The 24244-nt window shown below is 39.4% G+C and overlaps 1 protein-coding gene across 3 annotated transcripts in view; it reads left to right on the top strand.

Moving 5' to 3' along the window:
- Positions 1–24244, top strand: part of Cpq (carboxypeptidase Q) — a 369164-nt gene that overhangs the window by 125335 nt on the left and 219585 nt on the right. The window lies entirely within an intron of this gene.

The raw sequence follows: 24244 nt of genomic DNA, 5'->3' as shown, positions 1-24244 counted from the left end.
AACGAGGAAGGCGTTAGGAAGAATTTGACTTATTTAATATCATCATAGTTGGTGGGATATCATTGTAGCTATCTGGCTGGGAGACAAATGGTAACATTATATTCCCATTCAGATCCCTATCTTCACAGCTCATATGCTTTTTCATGTTTCCCTTTCATATTGGCAGTTTGTTCATTAAGTTGTTCCCAGGCATGTGCATAATGGATGGCACACAGTAGCCCTGGAATGGATGAATAAAGAATCAGAGGCATCCTCTGTGGTTTGCTAACATGTAAATTCAAGGTGTCAGCAACTCACATTCACAAATACTGAATAATATAGAAGAGGTGACTGACCTTTTAAATCGCTGCCTATCAAAAATAAAACTGTTAGAACCCGAGAGCAGGCTACATTCACATAAAGTATTGCAGCTACATATTACTAGGTGCTTTATGGGCCTGTTATAATTAGCAGTCTGCATTTCAGGAATAGACAGTCATTTCTTCATCAGCTTATCATCACCTTATTATGAAAATTTACTCCTAGTTTCTATTGTATGAGGGAGTATAAATTCTAATGTTATAATAACCAAAACCTGGAGACAGATTTTAGGGTGAAGAAAGATGAAAGATCAGAGAAACAAAACTGCCAGCTACTAGCTCTTACCTCTGCCTCAGACTGAATGGGTGATCCTGTCTCCAGGAATCTTCAAACTGGATCTCCAGACAGCATCTGTCTCCACCAAACCTCAGACTGCACTGAGCTCCTGTCTCCTCCTGCCTTATATTCCTCTCTAGTGCTGGGATTAAGGGCATGGGATCCCAAGTGCTGAGATCACCTTTGTGTGAGCTCTGTTTCTCTTTTAGACTGAATCATGTAGCTCAAGGTGGCCTTGAGTTAACAGAGATCTGTCTGCCTCTGTCTCCTGAGTGCTGAAATGTGTGTACCACTACTGTCTGGCCTCTGTGGCTAACTAGTGTGGCTAGCTCTGATCTCTGATCTTCAGGAAAGCTTTATTTGTTAAATCACAAACAAAATATCATCATAGTGCATTCAGAATTTACAAAAATATATAAATCTTCACCTTCTACTTCCAGCTTTCTTATTATCAAAAGTGCCAGATTAAGAACCACATCAGTGTGGCACGTTTTTTCCTGGATCTCTAGTGGAAAAAGGAATTCAATGCATTTTAAATTCAAGTTTCAGGATTATGAGAATTTTTGCTTATTCAGTGCCTTTTGATAAATGTCTGCTACAGAATAGGAACAAAAAGAATTGTACTCCAAACCTTTACTATGACATATGTTCCTATGTGCTCAGTATCTCTTCTTCTCCCTGCCACCCTGCCCCCTCTTTCCTTAAAGTCCTCCACATCCACTTTGGCTTCCTTAGGTACCCAGGGAAGGAATGAACATGTCCAGAAGAGATTTGAGTGCTGACATTAATAAGTGCTTGCTCTGAATTTGGGCAAGTGAAAAAAATTACAATAATGTTGGATTTTGCCTAAGATGTTCTAGGATAATCATGGGTAGTTAAACTGGTAGTTTAACCAAAGGTAGAATTATCTCAAAGACGGTCCTATAGGCATGCCTATGGTGGATTATGTTGATTCTGTTTCTTGAGGTGGGAAGACCTACTGACTGTGGATAGTAACGTTCTCCTGGATAGTATCCTGTACTACAAATGGAGAAGAGGATATGAAAAGCAAAACATATATCAATAGTCTTCTGCTTCTTGATTGTGGCTGTGATGTGGTCACCTGTTCTAAGTTCCTGCTGCCTTGACTGTTGGGATAATCATTTTGTACACTGGCAAGATATATCTCTGTGGTTTAATAAAGGTGGTTTAATAAAGATCTGAATAGCCAATAGCTAGGCAGGAAAATATAGGCAGGACTTCTGGGCAGAGATACGAACTCTGGCAAAGAATCTGTGGCGGGGAGGATTCACCAGCCAGATGAACAGGAAATCGTAATACAGTACTGTAGAGAGGTAATGAGCCGAGTGGCTAAACATAGATTAATATAAACAGGTTAATTTAGGTTTGAAGAGACTAAGCTAAAGCCAAGCTTTCATAATTAACAAAACGTGTCCATGTCATTATTCGGGAGTTGACAATCCAAAGAAAGTCAGCTGTACTTGACTTTCTTGTCATAATGTAAGTCACTGAACTGTAAGTCACAATGAGCTTTATCTCCCTTAAGTTCTTTTGTCAAAGTGTTTTATCACAGCAACAAGAAAAGTCACTAACACAAGTGATAACTAACGTGTGTGTGTGTGTGTGTGTGTGTGTGTGTGTGTGTGTGTGTGTGTGTGTGTGTAGTTCCTATCCGTTGTGTTCCAAGAAACAAAGTATTCTTGTTCAAACAAAGTTCCAAGAAAGAGGAGGAGGAGGAGGAGGAGGAGGAGGAGGAGGAGGAGAGAGAGAGAGAGAGAGAGAGAGAGAGAGAGAGAGAGAGAGAGAGAGAGAGAGAGAGAGAGAGAGAGAGAGAGAGAGAGAGAGAGAGAGACCCTTTGTCATAGACTTAGATAAGAATTGGCCAAGGCCATCTATTTGGCTCAATTCTCTCAAGGTCACATTTTAGCACCTCTAATCTGGAACTGTTCCCTGGTCTTTTTAAATATTTCATTACACTGATTTTTTTTTCTGCCACAAAAATCCAGGACCACTGATTTGTCAGTGAGCTTCCATTTGCATTTGTTGAGAACAGTATTGTAACTGCCCTATTCTAGCAAAGAATATCAATTTTTATTGGCAATCTATGTTTGAAGCTTGTTAGAGGCATTACCTCTGACTTTCTTAACTTTAAGGAAGCCTTTTCTGAGGTGGGAAGTCATCATGATATGGCAAGATGATTTGTGACTTCCAAACCCTAAAATTGTAGCACCCATTGAGGATTCTTGCCTGAATCATTCACCGTATTTGTCAATGGCAAATGTCTTTCTAATTCAGCTATTTATTCTGTTTTACTGTTTGCTTGCAGGGACGCCTTTTTGACTTTCTAGCCTCTCTCCCTTCTTGGGTTTCTGAGCATGACTTCTTGGACTTCTGTCAGTGTGTGAGACTGTGGTGGCTAGCTTTAATTGTAAATTTTACACAAACTAGTATAATTTGGGGAGAGTCTCAGTGAGGTTGGCCTGTGGGCATTTCTGAGCAGATTGTTTTAATTTAACGGATGTTGGTACCATTCCCTATGCAAGGAGTCCTGAACCAAATAAGAGTAAAGAAGTCAGGATGAGCACAAGAAAGCAAGCAAGTGAGCTAGTCTGTATTCCTTTCTCTTCATTCTTGTCTGTGGTTGTGATTTCACTACCTGTTTTGAGTTCTTGCCTTGAGTTCCTCACAGTGATGGACTGTATCCCAGAACTGAAAGCTGAAGTAAACCCTTTCCTACCAAGCTTTTGGTCAGATGGTTTTATCACAACAGCAGAGTTGAAACGAGGACAGTGATAAAATTCATTGTCATTATTTTGTTTCACATGAGTATTTGTGTCTGACATGTTTATATGCATTTGTGTGCTTGAGTAGGGACATGAATGTGCATGTGTGTATGTATTCATGTAGAGGCCTGTGAGGTTCATGTTAGAGTCTTTCTCCATGGCTCTCCACCTCAGTTCTTTTGAGGCAGGGTCTTTTAAATGAACACAGAACTTACTGATATGAATAGTCTAAGTAGCAAACTTGCTCTAGGACGTCCCTGTCTCTGCTTTCTCAGGCTGGAATTTCAGAGGGACGTGCTCTTTATTTGTTCTGGGGATCCCAACTCCAGTTCTCATCCTTGTACAGCAAGCTCTTTATTTGCTGATTAATCTCACTAGCCCTGTCATCATTCTTTTTGACAAAGCAACCAATTTTCAATCTGTCCAATAAATGTCAAAGTCCATATTATATGACAAGCTTGGATATTTGAATCATTGAAAGGATTCTTTGTCCCCTCTCATTGTAACCCACGTTACCAATTAGTAGCCAGATAAGTCAATTAGTAAGATGTAATCAATTATATTTCCTCTGAACTTTCTCACTAGTAGTGTGAGCTTTGAAATAATGACTCTTGATGTTATTTTTAATTTACTGTCACTAATGTTTATCACATGCCAATGAGGGTCCTCCACGTCATACAGAATTGCCAGTCATCTTTAACACAAGCAAGCAACAATTTCAACTCTGGCAATAGATTCTGTTTTCCCAGATGTTTTGTTGGTGTTGTTTTTCTTTTCCTTTACTTGAATTCGCCAGTGCTGATGTTGAAGATTGTTTAAAAAGAGCTTTCTATTTTCCAGGAGAAATAAGGGCCTCAGAGTGGGTTTTCAGAGGCTCGATGGATGCATCTCTGGCTGAGCTAACCTCGTATCTGAGATTTAGTACAGAACAATGTAAGTTGCCCACTGCTCCCACCTTGAGTGTCATCAGTGCCTGTGAAAAGGAAGCTGGCACTGGACAGGGAATCAACACTCATCTCAATAACTCCATGGATGCCTGCGCCTACATGGGCTGCTGCTCAGTAAACATTTGACATCTTGGTGAATTTAGTTTTTAATAGATTCCACCTTTAGTTATCTATTCATTGGTTCAGTAAAAATTTGTTAAATGGCTTCTCTCTCTCAGGCTAGGAGAGGACCTAGGATTTATAGAGGGAGGTGTTTTTGTATAGTATGGGGGGCTCTTTAATAAGAAGATTGCTGTGTTTCAAATATAACACTTATTTGGAATAAGAAATAATTTTAAGACATTTTTAAAAGGGGGGCGCTGAATAGTATAAAATTGCAAAATTTAGGAATTTTGTTTGTTTGTTTGTTTGTTGAGACACGGTTTCTCTGTGTAGCTTTGGAGCCTATCCTGGCATTTGCTCTGTAGACCAGGCTGGCCTTGAACTCACAGACATCTGCCTGCCTCTGCCTCCCGAGTGAGCATTAAAGGTGTGTACCACCAACTCCCGGCTAGGAAAATATTTTTTAACAAATAACCAGTGAGACTGAAATTTTTTCTTGTGAAGTTGTTGCTTTCATAATCTTTGTTTGTCATATGGCAATGAATTTGTGCTGTTTTAAAAAGAGAATGAAAATGCAGTTTTCTAGAATGTTGATCAAAATTTCATTTTTGCCGTTTAGCTTTGGAAAACTTATTTTAGCACTATAGCTTCTATCAGATGTTCTTATGGGTAAATGTAAGATTTTGGGACATTTTATAAGCTTTCTTTCTCTTAGCTGGACCCTCAATGTCTGTAATCAATTCGTTGCTGCACAACTTGATCGAGAGTTTGAGAGAATGGAAATCAGAAGGGGTTTTAAAAGTTCAGTACTGTGTAACTCGAGTTTCTTGTCCTGCCAGGTCCCACTGCCCTTCTGCCCCAAATGAATACAGATGGATGCTATATTAATTATAAAACTGTTGGTGGATGGAAAGGGATTCTTATTGGCTAGCTCTATCTTAATTATTAACCCATTTTTATAAATCTGTGTATTTCCATGTGGTCTTGCTTACCGGAGAGTGCCCGGACCTGTTACTCCTTTGGTGGCTACATGGCGTCTCTCCACACACCCTCTGCCTCTCCTGCAGAGTTCTCCTCGTCTCCTATCCCGGCCTTTCTTCCTGCCTCTATTGGCCAAACAGTGTTTTATTCACCAACCAATAAGAGAAACATATATACAGAAGGACCTCTGAGATGCTACCACAGTATTCTAAAGCTCATTGGTTAGTGATGCTGTCCCCATATGTCACCTTCATCCGTGCTGTCATTTCAAGGCATGTTTCCAGGCCTTCTCTGGGCATCAATGTTTGGCACTTTACAAGCAACTTTCTCCCATTTTTACTCCTCTTGCTCCCTTTAGAGAACAGCCCGACAGTCATCACTTCACTTTATAGAGCTAGAACTTGGGGCTGAAGGTTGTTCAGCTCGAGAAGGTCAGACCAAGGGTATGTGCTTTTGTTCCCTTCCCGATGACATTTTTCTTTTCTCCCAAGTGTCATGGTTAAACCTCTATCAAATAATACCTGTTTTCCCTTGACTTCGTGTCCATTTATTTGGATATGCATTGATTTAATCTCTATAGCCTCCCATGGAGAATTATTAGACTAAAGTGCGTAATAGCAGTTGTGTTTGGGTCTTTTTGATAGGACTTCAGCACAGTGAACTGTAGAAATGGAAAGTCAGCTTATACAAAGGTGAGATTTCCAGGGACTTTGTGCTTTCCTTTCCCAGTAGGGAAAGAGCCTATGTGCTAGCCAACTGACTTTCCCCTGACACTCCGAGTTGGATTTTAATCTCCAGGGAGTCAAGGCTGACAAAATGTCATCCCTTCCTCCTAAGGAAAGACGCTATGAGGTAGGTCTTCATTGTTTACACTCCTCAAGTTGCTTAGCACTGGCTATATCCGTAACAGCATAGCACACTGAAAAGTCTGGGCATCGTGCAAACTCTTCAAAGGGGATTCTGGTGCTCATAAATACCTCTAAGAGGCATTAGGACATTCCACTGATTTTATCTTTAATTAGAATTATTCCCTGTAGGAAACCCGTGTTTATGAATGCATGCCTAAATTTTACTGCTATAAATTTCAAAGAAGGGAAGAGAAAAGAACACTGCTGCCAGTTTTTGAATGTTGGGTGCCTTGTGCATATTATCCCAACTGAACTTTTACATGAGCCTTCGGAGGCAGAGAGCTTTGCATCCATTTGTTTTTGAGCAGTTAGGTCAAAGTCATGTCCCGAGACATTTGGAGGAAAGGTTGTTTAATGATCTGTTTTCTAACCTAAGGGAGTTTTTATCCAAATAAACTGGAAAAAAAAGCAAACAAACCCCTTATCCAGTTGAGGTTCTTTGTGTAGTCATTTCACTAATGCTTACAATAGAGGTCACAATATGTTCCAATTGGGAAGACCTGGCTCGAATGTCTTAGGCTATTTCTGTGGCTGTCTTAGAACACTATGGAATGGATGGTTTATAAGGAAGAGAAATTTTTCTTACAGTTCTGGAATTCTGGATGTTTAAGATCACAGAGCCAGCAGGTTTAGTGTCTGTCTGGTGAGATGAAGTTTCCTCACCTATGGAAAATGAATGGTGCCTGAAGCCTCTTTTACAAGACCCCAGATTCCATTCACTGTGACCTGGACACATCTTAATACCATCACATTGGCCATAAAGTTCTAATACCTGAATTTTGGAGACTATAGGGTCAAGTCATAGCAAAGAGAGAAGCAAACCTTCCCACATGTGAACATTTATAACTCTGGGTGAACCTGAAGAAGCTTCTACAGCCTTAGGCCCTCTCTTTGGAAGGTGGACTTGAAAGACAAATCTGGTTACATTTCTCTGCTGTTCATTTGCTGTGTCCCTTTCTCTTTGCCCCTCCATCCTCTTCCTCATTCAGTTCGTTCCTGTGGTGAATGGCAGTTAACAAGCAATGCAGAGGCCCAGGCAGTATCTTCTTAGCAATTTACATTTGGCATTTCCCCTTCCAAACACTAGCCTGTCACATCTTTGGTCTGTTGTCTCCGCTGCTTTTTGACCGTATTGGCAGTTCCCCAAGACCCAACGAGGAAAAAGCAGATCTGCAGATATGTAAACCCCAGGATCAAGATTTGTATCACTCCTCCTCTTTCCCTGTTACTGAATCTCTTTCCAACCGGGATGGAAAAGCACATTGGTCATGCTGTCAGAAGCAGGTTGGATCTCTCCACTGCTATTTCCTCCCTTTGTAACTAAAAACAAAACGGAATACCATGCACATTAAATAGACTCACACATGAAAACATACATGAGGAGGAGACTGTGATGGTCTTTGTGGCGCTTTTGAACTTGATAAGCTTAGTCATGTTTGCTAAGAGAAATGTGATAAGTGCTGTGTTTCCTTCTCTACTTACAAAGCTTTTTGCTCTGAGAACATCCCATCTTCTTCTTACCTTCTTTGCTTCCTGACACTTCTCTGTGTCTCCTCCTCTCCTTCAAGTCAGAGTTCACAGAAAGACTTTGCTTTCCTTTTTTTTTTTTTTTTTTTTTTTTTTTTTTTGACCACCATCATATAGACAGCATCAGCTCATTTAAGTTGAATTGTCTGGAGGAAACTAAATTTATTTAGTAGAAGAGCAATGTGGATGACAAGTGCCAGAGCACTCCAGATGGCAGGGCTGGAGAAATGATTTTCAAACATCCAGTTCATGTTTCAGGTGACCTTTCTCTGTTCCCGGTTCTTTTCCCCCATGACTGACCCATATGAGGGATACAAATGAAGTTCTTAGAACTTGTCATGGAAAAAAGGATTGACAGTGATTCAGCACAAGACACATTTACAGCCCCTCCAGAGAATAAACAGTAACCTGTCACTTGGGATTATTGTTGTGCATGTTTCCCAGACCCATTTGGAGATTATGGGCTCACTATTGTTTAATAAACAGGTATGTGACTTAAGATCCAGACCTGGACATTTGGACAGTTATGGGTGTCAGTTAAGGCCTGGCAGTTCTTACCAAGATCTATCCAAAAGTATTTTTAAACATCTCTCCCCAGTTTTGCACAGTCTGAAGGATTTTATTGGGTCTCACTTGCCATAACTGCCATAGAAGGTATTTAATGGAAGGTGAGCATTTTCTGGTCTTGAATCCTAAAATTCAAGGCCTGGCTGTAATCTATGAATCATGATATGTTTAACATATCCTGAGAACAGGAAGAGAGAGATCAACCTTTACAGACACGGGTGGAATTTATCCTTCAAACACTGGTAATTCATGCGACATTTACTGTTTGCTTGTGTTTTCCATGAGATTCTTCTCCTCAACCTTGTACTGGGCTATTACAGACCTTCAGGAAGAGCAACACAAGGTGAAGCTTTGGGTGCACAAACACAGTAAATGTTTATAATGCTGGACATCCAGCGTTTTGATTTGAAGCTAGTATTTAGTTCATATTAGAAGCTTAACTCTTTCACCATGTAGGCTTGTCTCTTTATTTACATATTTTGGAAGGCTCATGGAAAAGGCTTGTTGGGAATGAAGAAACAAAATACCCATCATGTAGACTGCACACATATCATGAATTTAATTTTCTACTCAATTATTACATGTATTTGCTACGAGGAATCCCATACCAATGGCAAAACAATGATGGCAATTTCATACCTAATCTGGAGGTTAAAGATTCATTGATAACCTAAAATGGAACCTAGATGAAATATCCATGAATCTTGATTGCAGCTGTCAGCTTTGTACCTATACTGAACTTCTGTTCTTCTTACCAAGAGCTCCTGGGCCTTCAGCATGTTGTTTTGAAGATAATAAATTTCTGGAGTTATAGCAACTTGTCAATTTAGGAACAATGTCTGTCTATCTCTATCTATAGCAAAGGAGAACAAGTCAGAAACACACTCTGTAGACATATATTCTGGTGTAGGGGCTATAGTAATGGTGTGAGTTGTTTGAGATCTTGATGACAGTTTGGTTGCAAAATGTAATGAAAGGGGTTAAGAACAAACAACTTCTCTTGGTTGTTCTGATTACTAGTCCTGACTTCTGGGGGAGCAAGACTGGCCCCTCATCTTTGTACAGTACTTTGAAGTTTGTGTGTTCCCAAGAGACGCAGGAGGCTGTGCCAGGACCAGGCACAGCCTCCTGCATCAGCACCTATTTTTATTTCTGTAATGGATCCTTCTAGGGAACATGGCCAAGTTCATTTTTCTCATGCAGGTTGTCAATCCCTAGATCCATGGTTTTCGGCCTGGACAGGCCTATAATCTCTCTGCTCCCTTGGCTGGTTGTTCATAGTCCTGGGGAGCCCACACTATACACAGCCTTGCTGAAAATTTAACAATAGTGTCTCAAGGTCACTGGAGAAAAATTAAATTTGTAAGGAATAAACCAAAGCCAATGAGCAGAGTGCCAAAAAGCAGTGCCCAGAGGGATCTGAGGTCTGTGTGCATGTTTATTAAAACAAAATAAACAACCCTTCCATTCCATTGAAGGAGCACACTTAGAGATTCTCGTATGAAGTCATTTCTTCCACAGCATCTGCTTTGAACAGAAAATTTTGAAAAGAGCTTTGTTTCCCTCTAAGCAGCCTTATCCTCAGATAAGGATGAACCATTGGGGAGGGATTTCATAGGGTTTTTGGCCAGTTATCAAAAGGAGAAATGAAAAGCCTCCCCTAACTGGAGTTATTGTAGAATGCTTTGGTTGCATAGCTGTGTCCAGTCACCCCTAGATGACTCTTGTACACGTTTTTCAGTCAGAAAAGACGTTTTGGTTGTCAGCAAGTCAATGGCTATTTCACTCTTGCTGTGTCTTGGTTTCCCACTGGGAACTTGAAGGATTACTTACTCATCACTTTTCTTGTCCCTATATTGACCCATTTAGGAGGTACAGAATAACAATAACAACTCTGATGAGAAAGCGGATTGTAGATGGATGAGTGACCTCGATTCTTGTGATGAGAAAAACTGAGTTTAGCAAATGCTAAGCATGGAGTAGATTCATCATTCCGAATGAATTGTCTCCTTGAATGGGGCCTTGCAATGTGAATGTTTGCTTGTCTGTTGCTGCTAAATATCACCCTCAGAGGTACCTTCAGTTTAGTTTAGCAGAGCGAAGATGTGTACTGAGCATCCTCCATGTGACACAATCTGCTGGAAGCCAGGCAGGATCTGGAGAGATACCCAGTACTGTATGTATCATGTCTGTCACAAGGGTTCCTGGTATTGAGGCAGAGGAGATGTGTACCTGCAAGAGTATCTTAAGGAAGAATGTAATGACTAATAAAAGAAATAAGTGTGTATGGAGAAAGGAAACAGGGATGGTATTCTTGGGGTCACTAGAGTTAATTTTGTATCATTCTACATGCTTTCCCCTGCTGCCAGTTCCTAGGCTCTCTCCTTTGCTATCAAGGCAAATAGGTTGGAGGTGGGGGCGTGTCACCAACCTTCTGGCTATTGCTATGAGTGTTCATGTGTAACGATAACTCTTTCTGCCAGCCGCCTGAGTTCCTCCACGACTTTAGGGCCCCCAAATAACACAGAGAGTCTTATATTAGTTACAATGCTGATGGCCAATGACTAGGATTTCTTATTTGCTAGCTCTGTCTTAAGTATCAACAATAACCTTTAATCTATATATATTTTAAGACTTACCTTATGGAATGCCATTGACATGCATCCACTCTTCCTGGGATCACATGGTGACTCCGTCTTTACTAGGAATCCTCCTTGACTCCTAGTCCCACTTACCTTGCTTTCTTGTTGGCCAACAGTGCTTTATTCATCAACCAATAAGACAAACACATACACAGAAGGACTTCCCCCATCAGTCATGTTTGCTGTAATTCGGAAAGCTATGTTTATGGTCATAATTCCAAGTCCCCAAAACTATTTGATTGACTAGTCTGGAGAGTTAGTTTAAAAATGTTAATAATTTGGGTAATACAAATATTTCTCTTGATTACCCCTACTACTCTAGTCTAGTCAGTATCCTTAGATATAAGCAAGGGTGTGGATGTGAGTGTACTCTTCCAGATCTTCCTACCCTGTACACTGATGTATGTGTGCCCATGTGTGTATATAATGTGTGTGTTTGTGTGTTGGGGTAGGTATTTTCTAAGAACTCAGCTTAGAAATCTTTTCTATATTGTTATTTTATTATCATTATTTGTTGCTTTATATTTTGTTTCCAATGTCATTTATATATTTTTTTATTCTTTCTTTGTCTAAGCACGTTTTTGTTGGAATTCTAAGCATTGTTGTTCAGAGTTATAGTGACTCAGAGTTCTTTTTATTCTGCTGGGTGGATTGAATTGAGGACTAGTCATTTTTAACCCAAATCAGACTGAGTTGTATCAGGATGGATAGCAGTTTCTTTCATACTCAAACCACTTCTGACTCTGGCCCTGAAGCATTGACCTGAGGGCTGTTAGTTGAGGGTCTTGTTAGTCCTCTTTCCCTTAGTACTCAGAGGAAATACAATGGCTGCTCTGCTGGTTTTTAATTGAAAATTCATATACAATTTCTGATCACAATTCCCCTCCCACATCTCCTTCCTGATGCTCTTCATCCATCAAACCCCATGCTTTCTCTTTAGAAAACAAACAACAATAATAATAATAACAATGACAAAAAGGCACAGGAAACACACACATAAATATACTCCTAGACCCATAAAAAAACACAAAATCGAATACCATAGTATATAAGCAAAAGACCAATAAGTTTAAAGAAAAAAAGTCTTCCATTCAAGTAAACCAGTGTGTCTTTGATCATGTCTCATAATTAATTTGAACACAGTGTCAAGCCATTTGGGAAGCAAAAGGAGGCTATAATTTTCAAAGGCATTGGGCACACTGAGGGGGCTCACCCCACACGCTCCCCTGACCCTCTTATTGGTATCCTTCAAGGGCATGGTCATACTTCTGCTGTGTACTAAGTGACTACACATGGGTTGTAGGAGTTCAGCATGTTCTCTGAGGTATCAGGAGAATAATATAGTCAGAGAAGAGATGTTCAGTCGAAAAGAAAATCACTGAGAATAGCACATTTCAATACCAGCAATTTCCCAATTGAAAAGCTATCATTGTACCAAGAGAATATTGGCTACAGCTTCAAAGCTCTGGGGCCAGCCTTCTATTTGTACTGAAGATGTTCCCATGTGCTTCCTCTAAAATCCTTCCTTTGGGAGACTCACTTGGGGTTTGAATATGCTTTTTTGATTTCCTGAAGTTCCTTGGCTCAGCAGTAGTTCCTTTCCTTTCCGGGGCTTGGGCCAGAGGAAGGTGAATTTCTGAGGCAGCTGCTTATTGGTGTTGAGCAATGAGAAGGATTGGGGTCAGTGTGCATGGAGTATGCAAATGTGTCAGCCTGCAAGAATTCCTCGGGTTCATAGGGTGGGTCTGCTAAGATGGTTGTTTTGGGAATCCTTTTACTCTAGGGAGGAATTAAGCTCTTGACTAAATAGATAAGATGTAGCAGACATCCTGGGCCTTTGGATACATGAAATTCTAAAGTTCCATTCTTTATTTTCTTTCTGCCTTTTTAGTAGATTAGCTTTAGGCAGCATTAATACCCTCTGTTTTGTGCTGAAATAAGAAATCATAGCTCTTACTTTCAAATCTAGTAAATGGATTTTTAAAGTGAATGTTCTGATAATAAGTGTTAGATTATTCTGAGTTAAAGTTTTGGATTTCAGTGTGTGTGTGTGTGTGTGTGTGTGTGTGTGTGTGTGTGTGTGTGTGTGTAAATAAGATCCAGAAACAAAGTAGTCTTTCCTCTGTAGTCATTTAGTTGTCCTTTTTTTATCAAGGTGTTGTTAAATATCTAATGTATATTATTACTTTTTTTTACATTGAGCTTTGCATTTGTGATAGAAAAATGAATGAAACTTGGATGTTGGCATTGCATGATATGTATTGACTAGATTTGAACATTTTAGAATGTAGAAAATGTAAGCCAAATAACTTTCATTAGGAGCATAATTCCATGTCCAGTGTTTGCTTTTCACTGATAATTTACAATTGACTAAAAAAGCAGACATTTGTGAACATCACTGAAAGGGTCATGAAGCTCACAGAAGAGGGTCAGAACTGAGGGAAATGTTAGAAGAAGAAGAAGAAGAAGAAAGAAGAAGAAGAAGAAGAAGAAGAAGAAGAAGAAGAAGAAGAAGAAGAAGAAGAAGAAGAAGAAGGATTGAGGAAGGTTGTTTGGGTCACTAAAGTTTCAAAATGCTCCATTTCTCAATTAAAGATGTAAGTACATGACAGTGCCATCACTGAAATGAGACATTTTCACATTCTCACTTCTCTTTGCTAATTCTGGCATCAAAAGTTTGCAGAGAACATACCCAGCAGTTTATGGAGTTGGGTCTAAAAACAGATGTTCCTATTCTGAAGCAAACCCAGTTGGTTTAAATTCAGATTTATTCATTAAATGTAAGTTGAATGATTCCTCGGAGCATCCAAATGTTGACGCTACTCACAGCAGGCGTACACATGACCGACACATAGATTTGAGATTCTGAATAAGAAGCCAACCCAGAGAGCAGGCTGGGATGCACTCACATAGGACAGAAGGTTGAATGTGATGAAGACATTAAAGGAAAAACAAAATATTGTGAGCATTCAGAGGAAAAGGACTTTGGGTTTGGGGGAAGAGAAATTGAAGGGTAAGGACAAACAACTCAGAGCCGGTTTTCTGGAAGAAATAGTATTTTAACCAGTCAAAGAAGATGGTCGGGATGTTAACAAATCATGGGATCTCAGTAGGGGTGAAGGGTGCAGGTGTCAAGGGTAAAAGTAACAGGATAGCCTACCCCACGAAGAACGATGGTGTCTTAGGTGATTAGCATGTGCTATGGGGATTGGGCTAGAAGATAAAGGAAAGTAGTGAGTCTTAAGATCACACACTGTGTCAATCCAAGTTATTCATTTATAGCTGACTTCTTAATATCTCGGAATCTAAGATTATCCATCATTAAAAACAAGACATAATATTGATTTTGTATTTCGTATATGTATAAAGTGATTTATAAACTAGAATAATTGCAGCAAATCTCTGGCAACTCAATGAATGCTAAGTTCTTAGGCTGTATCAATTTTGGACAATGTGTTAGATAATAAGAGCACGTGTGCAAGCAAAAGTTGGGTGGTGTTGGGGAGCAAGTGAAGGAACATGGATTTAATTTCACTGGCATTGGAAAGCTGCTGAAATTTTGAGCAGTGAATTGGTTTATTTGGAAATTATATTCTGGTGTTGGTGATGTTTTATTGGAGATGTAAAATACAGACGGTTGGGACCATGAGATAAGAAACATGGCGGAAGACCCCTGAATATTTGTAAGATCACCTATAATATCAAAAATAAACAATCAGATTATAAAGACCACATTTCCTCATTTCCTTGTGGCTATATGTATACCTCCTTGGCTAAGTTTGGTCCTAAAGCAGCATGGAGTGTTTTTTTTGCACTTTGAGCAGAGCTTAACCAAGGGGATGGCTGACACACCCATTTTCTTCTGTACAATCTACTTTTATACCATGTTCAAATGCCAGCTGGGTCCAGATCCAGCTTGTTTGGACCTCAGAAATATTACCTGTGTGAAGTGAAAGGAACCTGTAGAGTGGAATTGTTATGCCATTCCTAGGCTAAATTCCACCAGACTTCCACATGAAAGGGGAAAAGAAATCACTTCCTTGAAGGCACTGGACATTTAAAATTCTGTTCTTTACATCCAGAAATCGAGGAAACAAGGGGAAAAGGTTGAGTTTCTAGAGCTTCTAGGCAATATCAGTTATATGTATATGAAGAAACTGTTTGGAGCGGGGGAAGGATGGTAGTTTGGGTTTGGTCACCAGTCCCAGTGGAACTGAGTGGAAATGAGTGTTGGGAGCTTGGAAGAAAGATCTGAGTTGGAGGCTTAGATTTGGGTAGGAAGCAGGACCCTTTAGATAGCTTGCTTGATAGTTATTTCTTGGAGAGGAAGAAATTTTCAAGGAATGAAATGTAAAACAATTGAAAATACATGAAGGCTACTGTCAGTTCAAAGAGGGTGGAGAGGCAGCTGAGAGAGGGTTGAAGCTGTTTTGGGTATCCTTTTTCTTTTGCACATGGCCCGGAATGGGAAAGAAAAAGAGGGCCCAAAGCTTTTTGTAGTCAGAAAGGCAAGCAATGATATTGTGTCTGCTTTGCGAATATACGTAGTGAGATTTTGTTCAATATTTCGGTGAAATGCTGGTTCTAGCTCCAAGAGTTGTTTTCCATTTTTAATGTGTGCTTATGGCTTTGTTACACTCTTCTCAGGTGAGCAGCTGTGCACTGAAATGTGCCAGGTACAAAACTGCTAAAGAATTCCACGGAGGATGGATGGTCTTGGTTGGAGAATCATTTAATGGCTTTTAAAATTCTGAGCAGATGGTAAAGCTGCATAAATGGCAGTCTGTGAAGATTGAGAACTCATGAATGGTTTTGGTGTTGTAGTCAAATAAAATTACTTTGACATATTTTGATGGTATGCATAATTCTTTTTGGTCTTCATAAGTATAAGCCATGTAGTAAGTGACTATAACTGGCAATGACTGGTATTATTTTTATCCTGATACACAGATATCTGTATCTATAGATACAGATGTAGACATAGACATAGATATAAAAATATAGCTATATGGATAGCGCTACACTGCTGTTGAAAATATGAGGGATTAAAGGATGGCTTATTCCAAGAGGAAGGGTTGGGAAGAGGCATCGTGACCTGTCCTCTTCAGATCCATTTTCCTAACCAGGGTTAGCACACTGTCGCTCTCAGAGGGACTAAGTACCCTATCTGTCTTCCCTGAACCAGTTCCCAATGTCCAGGCCCAGGAAAATTTTCATCCATATCTTCTCAGCTGGAGAGAGGATAGGTGATAAAATGATCTAAGTTTCCTCAGTTTCCTGAAAGTTCACCATGTTATTCACAATCTCTCCCCAAGTTTCCTTTTCCACATCAGAAAATAGGAAGAGTGCAAAACACAGGCTCTTTAGAGAAAATTATCTTGGTCATGGTTCAAAAGAGTCTGTGCCTGAAGAGGTTGCGGGAACTTCAAGAGGGCATAGACCAGCAGTGTTGCAGAACAGTAACAAATACCATAGCAACCACCACATCCTCCAAATCCATAAGAGCTCCTATATAAATGTCAGTCAAACAGATTAACCTTAAAATAACAAATTCCACTATTATAGAAAAGTTTAAAACTGTCCAAAATCAACTGGTTTCTATATTTACAAACATATCGAAATAAACACGAAAGCTAAGTGGAAGAACAGGGTAGGAAATGAAGCTTAGTGTAGGGGCGGGAGACAGAGGCAGCAGGTTTCTCCATGAACTATTTATTCTGCTTGATTGAAAAAATCTTATAAATTCCAATTCTTCTCAATGCTAGCTATGCGATATTGGGCGAATTGGCTAAATTTTAGCTAGAAATGTCTTCATGATTTTTTTCTAAGTTTCTATTTTATGAAATTATTGTAAAAAGTTATCATGATGAGAAGACACCAAATTCTAAGTGACAATTAACAACGTTAAGATGTTATCATTTGTGTTAATAAGTCAGTAAAATAATAGAAATTGGAGTGCTTCCAGGAGTGGGGTCTGTGGAAGAAAGCATGAGGGGAGTGCCAGCGTATAATCTTTAATGATGGCCGCTGATTGTTGAAGACAGGTGGTCCTGCAATTATAATAATGACAGTTATCCATTGTGTTTTGATAATCACAGTGTGAGAGGCATTCTGTATGTAGGGTATTCTGAAGACTCAGCAACTCTGTGCTCAGTATCTTCTCTATTTTATGGACAAGGAGTCTGAGGCTTAGACTGATTCAAAAGGTTAACCTCAATCATACTGTTGGTGTGAAAGGCAGACTTAAACCCTGCTCTCTGTTTTATAATTTGACCCTGTGTCTCTAGCGTTCAAAATGAAATCTGTGGTTTTCCTAGTGTTACCATAGTTCTCTCAGGTTTGGGCACTTGAGAAGGCCCCATTTCTCCTCAGTAAGAGCCCTTGAGTCTGGAGCAGAGAGGCAGATGCTGTAATCAGACCCCAGTGGAGTCTGGAACTTGGGGAGGATGAAGACAGGAGGTGGCTCTCCACACCTATTTGATTTAGCATTGAGTGGCATCCAGAACATTTTTATCCACCTATCCTTTGCTTTGTTCAAGTTAACGTGGCAAGATCCAAGAAGGACTTTCTGTTGTTTTCAATCAATAAGCTACCCAGTAGAAGGTGGCCATTTATTGAATTCCCATTACACTCAACTTGAATTCATTTGACCTGGGAGGGTTTTTAGCACGCCCTTGCCTCTAAGCTGAGCTCTCTTTCGAGTTGCTGTGTGACTGACTCCTTGTCAGACTTAGTTAAAAATTCCAATGATATTGATTTTTAGATAGACCTGTGAGACTTAAGAACGAATCGAAAGGGCACAGGTGAAAAAGGAGGGCTAGGTATTTCCTAAATTCAAGCTATGAATCTTAAATTTAACATCTAGTAGTAAACATGGTAACAGAAATAATGTACATCATTTCCTCCCTCTTTCAGTATTTAAGAACCTACTGTGTACATACAAGGGTGAAGAGTAAGTGCTAGATATAATAGAGACATTGATAACACATCTTGGTCTCAAGTAATAGTTGTAAATCATAATATATCACAGTTTGGGATTTAAAAAACCCAAGTTTTTGCAAAACAAATGTTTTCCCCCTTTGAAAATATTATTTACATTTGTTTCGTATGTGGCTGTAACCTACTCCCACTGCTTAGCATATGCCTAGCTCAGATAATGAGGCTTTTTTTTAAGTTGACCTAACATTTCTTTCTCTGTTTTTTTTGTTGTTGTTTGTTTTGTTTTGTTTTGTTTTGTTTTGTTTTGTTCTGAAGGTCTCCTAACTCACTTTGTAGACTAGGCTGACCTTGGACTCACAGAGCTCCACCTGCCTCTGCCTCAGGATGAGTGCTGGGATTAAAGGTGTGTGCTACCACCATCCAGCTGACCTAAAGTTTCTAATTGCACAATCAAGAGGCTAGAATGAGCGAGTTTAACCCTCAAATTCATTTCCCTCGTTTTAATGAGTTTGTAATTTTGTATTTCCAAGATCAATGTAATAGCCAATGTAATCTCTGGAACTGGATTATGTGTTTAATGACAGATGTAATAAATAGTATATTCATCAATAAAACCAGAAAGCTCATGAAGTGCTCTGGGAATTGTTGGTGGTTTTAAGCCTGAGAAACCGGACAACTTGGGAAATTTCTCAACAAACAAGACCTATGGGATTATAGAGTATTCTTGAAATGCAACTAGAAAAATAACTTCTGAAATTGTATCTCTCTTGTTCTTTAAAAGTAGAGCTTACCTGAAAGCTGGGCAGGTTATGGGGGAATTAACTAGTTACCTGATGGCATTTTGTATGTTTAAAAAAAAAAAATATTTAGAGGTGCCGGTTTCCCTGGAAAGTTAAACTATCCTCAGATATTGAAATAATGGTCTCTGATTGTTAACTTTTCTTAGAGTTAGCTTGCATTTATTTTTAGATGGCTTATCTTAAATTTAAAATTGAAGGCTGTGTCTGACAATATGGTTTGTGAAGGGGATTACATTTCACAGAATATTCCCATGCTATCTGAAACCACAGCAAATACTAGAGGTTTTTATGCTTGAGATGTGTTTTAATCAGTGATGGAGTTTGAACTGTTGCCAGCCAATCCTGAGCTTTGTAGGCCTAGGCCTGAGGAACACGTTATCCAGATGTTTATAAAGTGCCTTTCTACTAATGCCCTGTTTATACTGTGACTTTGTGGTTAGAAAACTACATTTGCTTACTTCAAAGTACCAGATGAAAAGTATTTACGTCAACTAAACATTGTATTTGGTCCACCCTCCATCTCTTCAACGCCACCCCCCTTTGCCCCCCACCCCGCCTTAAAGGAACTCATTCTGTCACCACCCATTTTCTTCACGACCCATGCAAGAATGCAGTCTGTTGTGTGGAATTCTGTGTGAATAGTGAATTCTGCGGAACACCTTTTGTACATTCTTCTTCTGCTTTACATTTAAAAATGTAATTTTTTAATTTACATTTCCTCTTCAAAAAAAATCTTTTTATTTGATTTCAATTTCAGTTGAAGCTATGAGACATGAATGGAGCGGCAGACTGTAATTTCTCAGAACTCTGCAATAGGTCTAACCCCACAAAATTCTGTCCACTGAATTCATTAATCAGTTTGAGGCTATTTAGAAAAGGCTCTTTGGAGAAAGGAGTAGAAGGGGGTAAGAATGAGACGTTAGAGCTGCCATTTAACCTTCAGGCTCCCAGACTTTTAGCAGGGGGATTTCCTCCTTCCCCCCACTTCCTTCCTCCCTCTCTCTTCCTCCATCCCTTGAAGGCAGGCTCTCTCTTTGTATAATGCAGGTTGTTCTAAAGCTTGAATTCTCCCAAGCAGCCTCCCAGAGCTGCAGCCATATGACACCACACCTGACTCCTTTCTTTTTCAAATTAAGAGCATCATGGACGAGCTGGAGAAATTCCCCAGTGGTTAGAGGACAGATGGTTCTTCAAGAGGACCAGGTTGGTTCCCAGCATCCTGATTAGGTGCCTCAGGATTGCCTGTAACTCCAACTTGAGAGATTCAGCACTCTCCTCTGGCCTCTATGGGCAGCTGTACACATGTGGCAGGCAAGTAAGCAGACAGACAGACAGACACACATACATTTTTAAATAGAATATCACATATCACATATATACATTTATGTTTTTAGATTAAAATGCTTCATATTTTCTGATTATAAATGGAACATCTAGTCTTCTCATAAATTTAGAAAATGTAGAAAAGAGAAAAAGAACATAAAATTCATTTATGATTCCACCTCCCAAAACTATCATGTTTTTCCAGACATATTTTACTGTAAACATTCACATTTATACAGAATTGGGGCACAAATGTGTACAATATTTTGAAATGTGGTAGTCACTTTCTTGAGCATTAAATATTATTCCCAGATATGATTTGTGTCACTTTAGTTACCTGGAATGACCCTTCTGTTCTCTATTTGGTGTTTCCTCTCAAGTTCAAAAGAAAAATAAATCTGTCATTTCCTGTATCCAAAACGATTTCTACTATAGTTTAGTCTGTTCCCTAGGCACAAAATTTCATTTGCTTACCATGGTTTACATGCAACTTGGCATTTTACCTTTATTATCTAGAAACATTTCCTATTATTTCCTATGCTTCATAATTAGCATTTGAATGGCTGTGAAATAGTCCATTAAAATTGAACATCATAATTTATACTAGTTTCCTTATTACTAAGCTTTTATCTTGTTAAACACTTAAAAATTTATGCATTTATTTATGTGTGTGGATGTTTTGCCTGGATACTGGGAATTGAACCCAGAGCTTCTGGAAGAGCAGCCGCTTTAAAAAAGTACTTTTGTAGTAAATGATTCTTTTTTTTAAAGGTTTATTTATTTATTATCTATACAGTGTTCTGCCTACATTGCCTGCAGGCCAGAAGAGGGCACCAGATCCCATTATGGATGGTTGTGAGCCACCCTGTGGTTGCTGGGAATTGAACTCAGTACCTCTGGAAAAGCAGTACATGCTCTTAACCTCTGAACCACCTCTCGAGCCCAGTAAATGATTCTTAATGTATTTTAAAACAAATATACTACATTGTATACATCTAATCAGTTTTACTGTGTAAATAACTTTTCTAAGTATTTCCAACACAGGTGCCACTGATATAAACATGTTTGATATTTCTCTTTTGAAATTGTCTTTAGAATCTATTAATGGGCCAAAAATTTAAAACTAGACTTATTTTTATGGCACATCTTGGTTTAAACTACAAATCATATATTTTCACTCATTCAAAAAAAAAAAACAGTTCTTTTTTTTTAAGCACCAATTTTGCCTCCATTTAAATGGCTTGGAAGGCTGCCAGATGCTCTAAAGGCAATTCCAGGCCAAAAGTTCTCAAAATGTTTACAGAAATGAGTGATAAATGCAGTGACCCTGCAACCTTCCACGCTTTAGAAGGCTAACACTCTTTCTGCTACATGAATTTGAGTAGGATTGTTGTTATATTTGTTGTCTATAACAACAGTTATACTTGACATCGTGTGTGTGTCAATTTCCTAACAGCTGGATCTTATTTCTTCCTGACACTTCCATGGGTGCATGGGTGCATGGCAGTGTACCTGTGCACATTGCTGAGTGATTTTTGTTTGTTTTTTTGAGACAGGGTTTCTCTGTGTAGCTTTGGAGGCTGGCACTCGCTCTGGAGACCAGGCTGGCCTCGAACTCACAGACATCTGCCTGCTTCTGCCTCCCGAGTGCTGGGATTAAAGGCGTGTGCCACCAACGCCCAGCGCTGTTATTTTTACAGGCATGAATGCCCAAGGAGAACATGCTGTTTCCATGGACAAGCATTTGCCTTTAAACAGACCATTTTTTGATGAAGGTTTCAAGTCTCCCACACTGTGGATCAGTAACCTTGGGAGGTTGTTGGAAATAAAAGTTCTCTGACCTTATCTTCTCAATCAGACTTTCTGGAGGCTGAAGTCAGCAATCTATTCTAGCAAGTCCTCTGCACTAGATCTGTAAATAGTAAAGTTTGCCTGGATGATAGATGAAAATAAAGCTAAAGGAGATTATCCTGTGATGAACAGTGATGTGAGACACCCCGGGTTGGCAAATTTGATACATGTTTTCCAAAGGCATGGTTACGGAGCAGAAATAGTGCTGCACACACTCAATATATGAAAGCAAAACCAATAATGTCTTTGTTCTCATGGAGCTGATGATTTGGAAAAACAGAGACTCGTAAATAGGTCTGAAATACGGAGTCACAAGCAATGCTGTGTGAGACTTGGATATGAATGTGCGCACAATATTGGCGATGATGATAACGGCCACCCACACACCACGCTACCTTTGAGTCACTATCGTATCTCTGTCAAAGGACCATGGAAGGCTTGAGGTTTGAATAGATTCTCTCAAATATATAAAGAATAAAACCTGGCTTTAATCTTCACCATTTCTTAAGTCTGAGGTATTTGATGCATTCATGGATTCTGTGTTTGTCAATACATTTCAGAAGTGAGTATTTTAGTACGTATCTCAAAATTAATGTGAGCATTAAATGAAGTAAAGTGTGAAATGCTTAGCTTATTGTATGTCACAATAGATAATAATTATCAGTAGATAACAATTATCTTTATTGCTATTATCAGCTGTTGTCACCCTTCTCCTCCTGGTCCTTACAATCCACTAGTGATTAAATAAAGGGTAAGAACAGGACTCCAGCCTGATTCCAGGTTTTAATTCTAGCACTGTTAACTTCCAGGTTTTGTACTATGGATCCCTCTGCATTTTAATTTTCTAAAATGAGGTTAAAAAAAATCCTTATCTCATAAGGATGTAGTATTGGCTAATGAACCAATGCATAAAAAATACAGAACAGTGGCATGCACATAGCAAACACTCAATAGACTGAGCTATTACTATCACTAACTGGCTGGGAATGTTCATCAGAAATCCTAACTTATTTCTGCATATTTTATTTTGATGGGCTACTGTGTGTTAGAGGATACATGGGAGAACAATATTACCCTTCTGTAAATATATGGCATGCAAAAGTCGCTGCGTATTTGAGTGAAAGGCTAATTCATAATGGGAAAAATCCTGACAACAAAACCTTGACTCAATAAAGAGAAATGCCAAGTGACCTAGATTCCATGGTACTTGCTGTAGGCTCCGTACTTACAGGCTGAGGCAAAAGAGTTACTTAAGCCAGGAGTTCATGGCCAGCCTGGGCAATTGAGTGTGATCTGTTTATGCAAAAATAAATAGAGGGATGTTTTCAAAGAGTCCATTTTTGGTCTGTGGCTGTGTATCATTTCGGCACATGTATGGCATACTGGTAGTGACACCCTGGTTTCTGTGTGCGTTAGTTTTCCTCTTTGATGTTAGGAAGTACTTCCCAGATTTTTTTTCCCCACCTGTGCCAGCCATCTCTTCAAAAATCAGTCTTAAGTCCTGAAATACAGCTGTATGGGACAGGGAGATTGCCATATGTGATTTCTTTTTTGAAAGATCAGAAGACTAAAAAGTGTATCAGTTCCTGAGAAGCATACACGCATGAAGAAGCAGTTGAAGTAATACCTATCTGCTGTATACACATAGCTCTCATAATCAATCATGATTGGTACCAAGCAGATAACTAGCTCTGGTTCTTCAGAGATGGTACATTGGTGGGCTGGCACTGCAGAAACAGTCAGCAACAAGCATATCATGTGACTGATGGCAGAAGAAAAGATGTTCTGGCAGACCCTTTTCCCGTTAGTTTGCCACAGGTGCTCAAATGCCTGTGTGGTTGGATGTAAAGGCTTCCATTCATGGCTATTGTGCTAGCATCATGCTTCCTCGCTACCATCGCGGGGGCTGTCTCCCAGTTACGGCACAAGCTCACGCTTTCAGGCATTTGATTCTGTTTATTGGTTGTGCTACCATTTACTTCAACAGAATGACTGAGGTTTCAGAGACCCACGTGAGTGTTACCTGCGTCTCCAGCTCTGTAAATTCATTTTTAGTCCTTTATCATGTACAGTGTTTGCATTTCCATGCTTCCCTTAACATTCTCTCATCTGCATGGTTCCTGGTTTGTTTTTGGTTGTTTCAGGCCACAGAATTCTTCCATTTCACTGCTTATGCGTGGAGATGCAGCAAACATCTTGGTGCATCTTTCTTTTTCTACCACAATGCCAAGGAATCTC

Source organism: Cricetulus griseus, chromosome 10 (genome assembly GCF_003668045.3).
Source record: "Cricetulus griseus strain 17A/GY chromosome 10, alternate assembly CriGri-PICRH-1.0, whole genome shotgun sequence".
NCBI lineage: Eukaryota > Metazoa > Chordata > Mammalia > Rodentia > Cricetidae > Cricetulus > Cricetulus griseus.
Note: the sequence above shows the minus strand (reverse complement) of the source record. Positions and strands in the feature narration are given on the sequence as shown.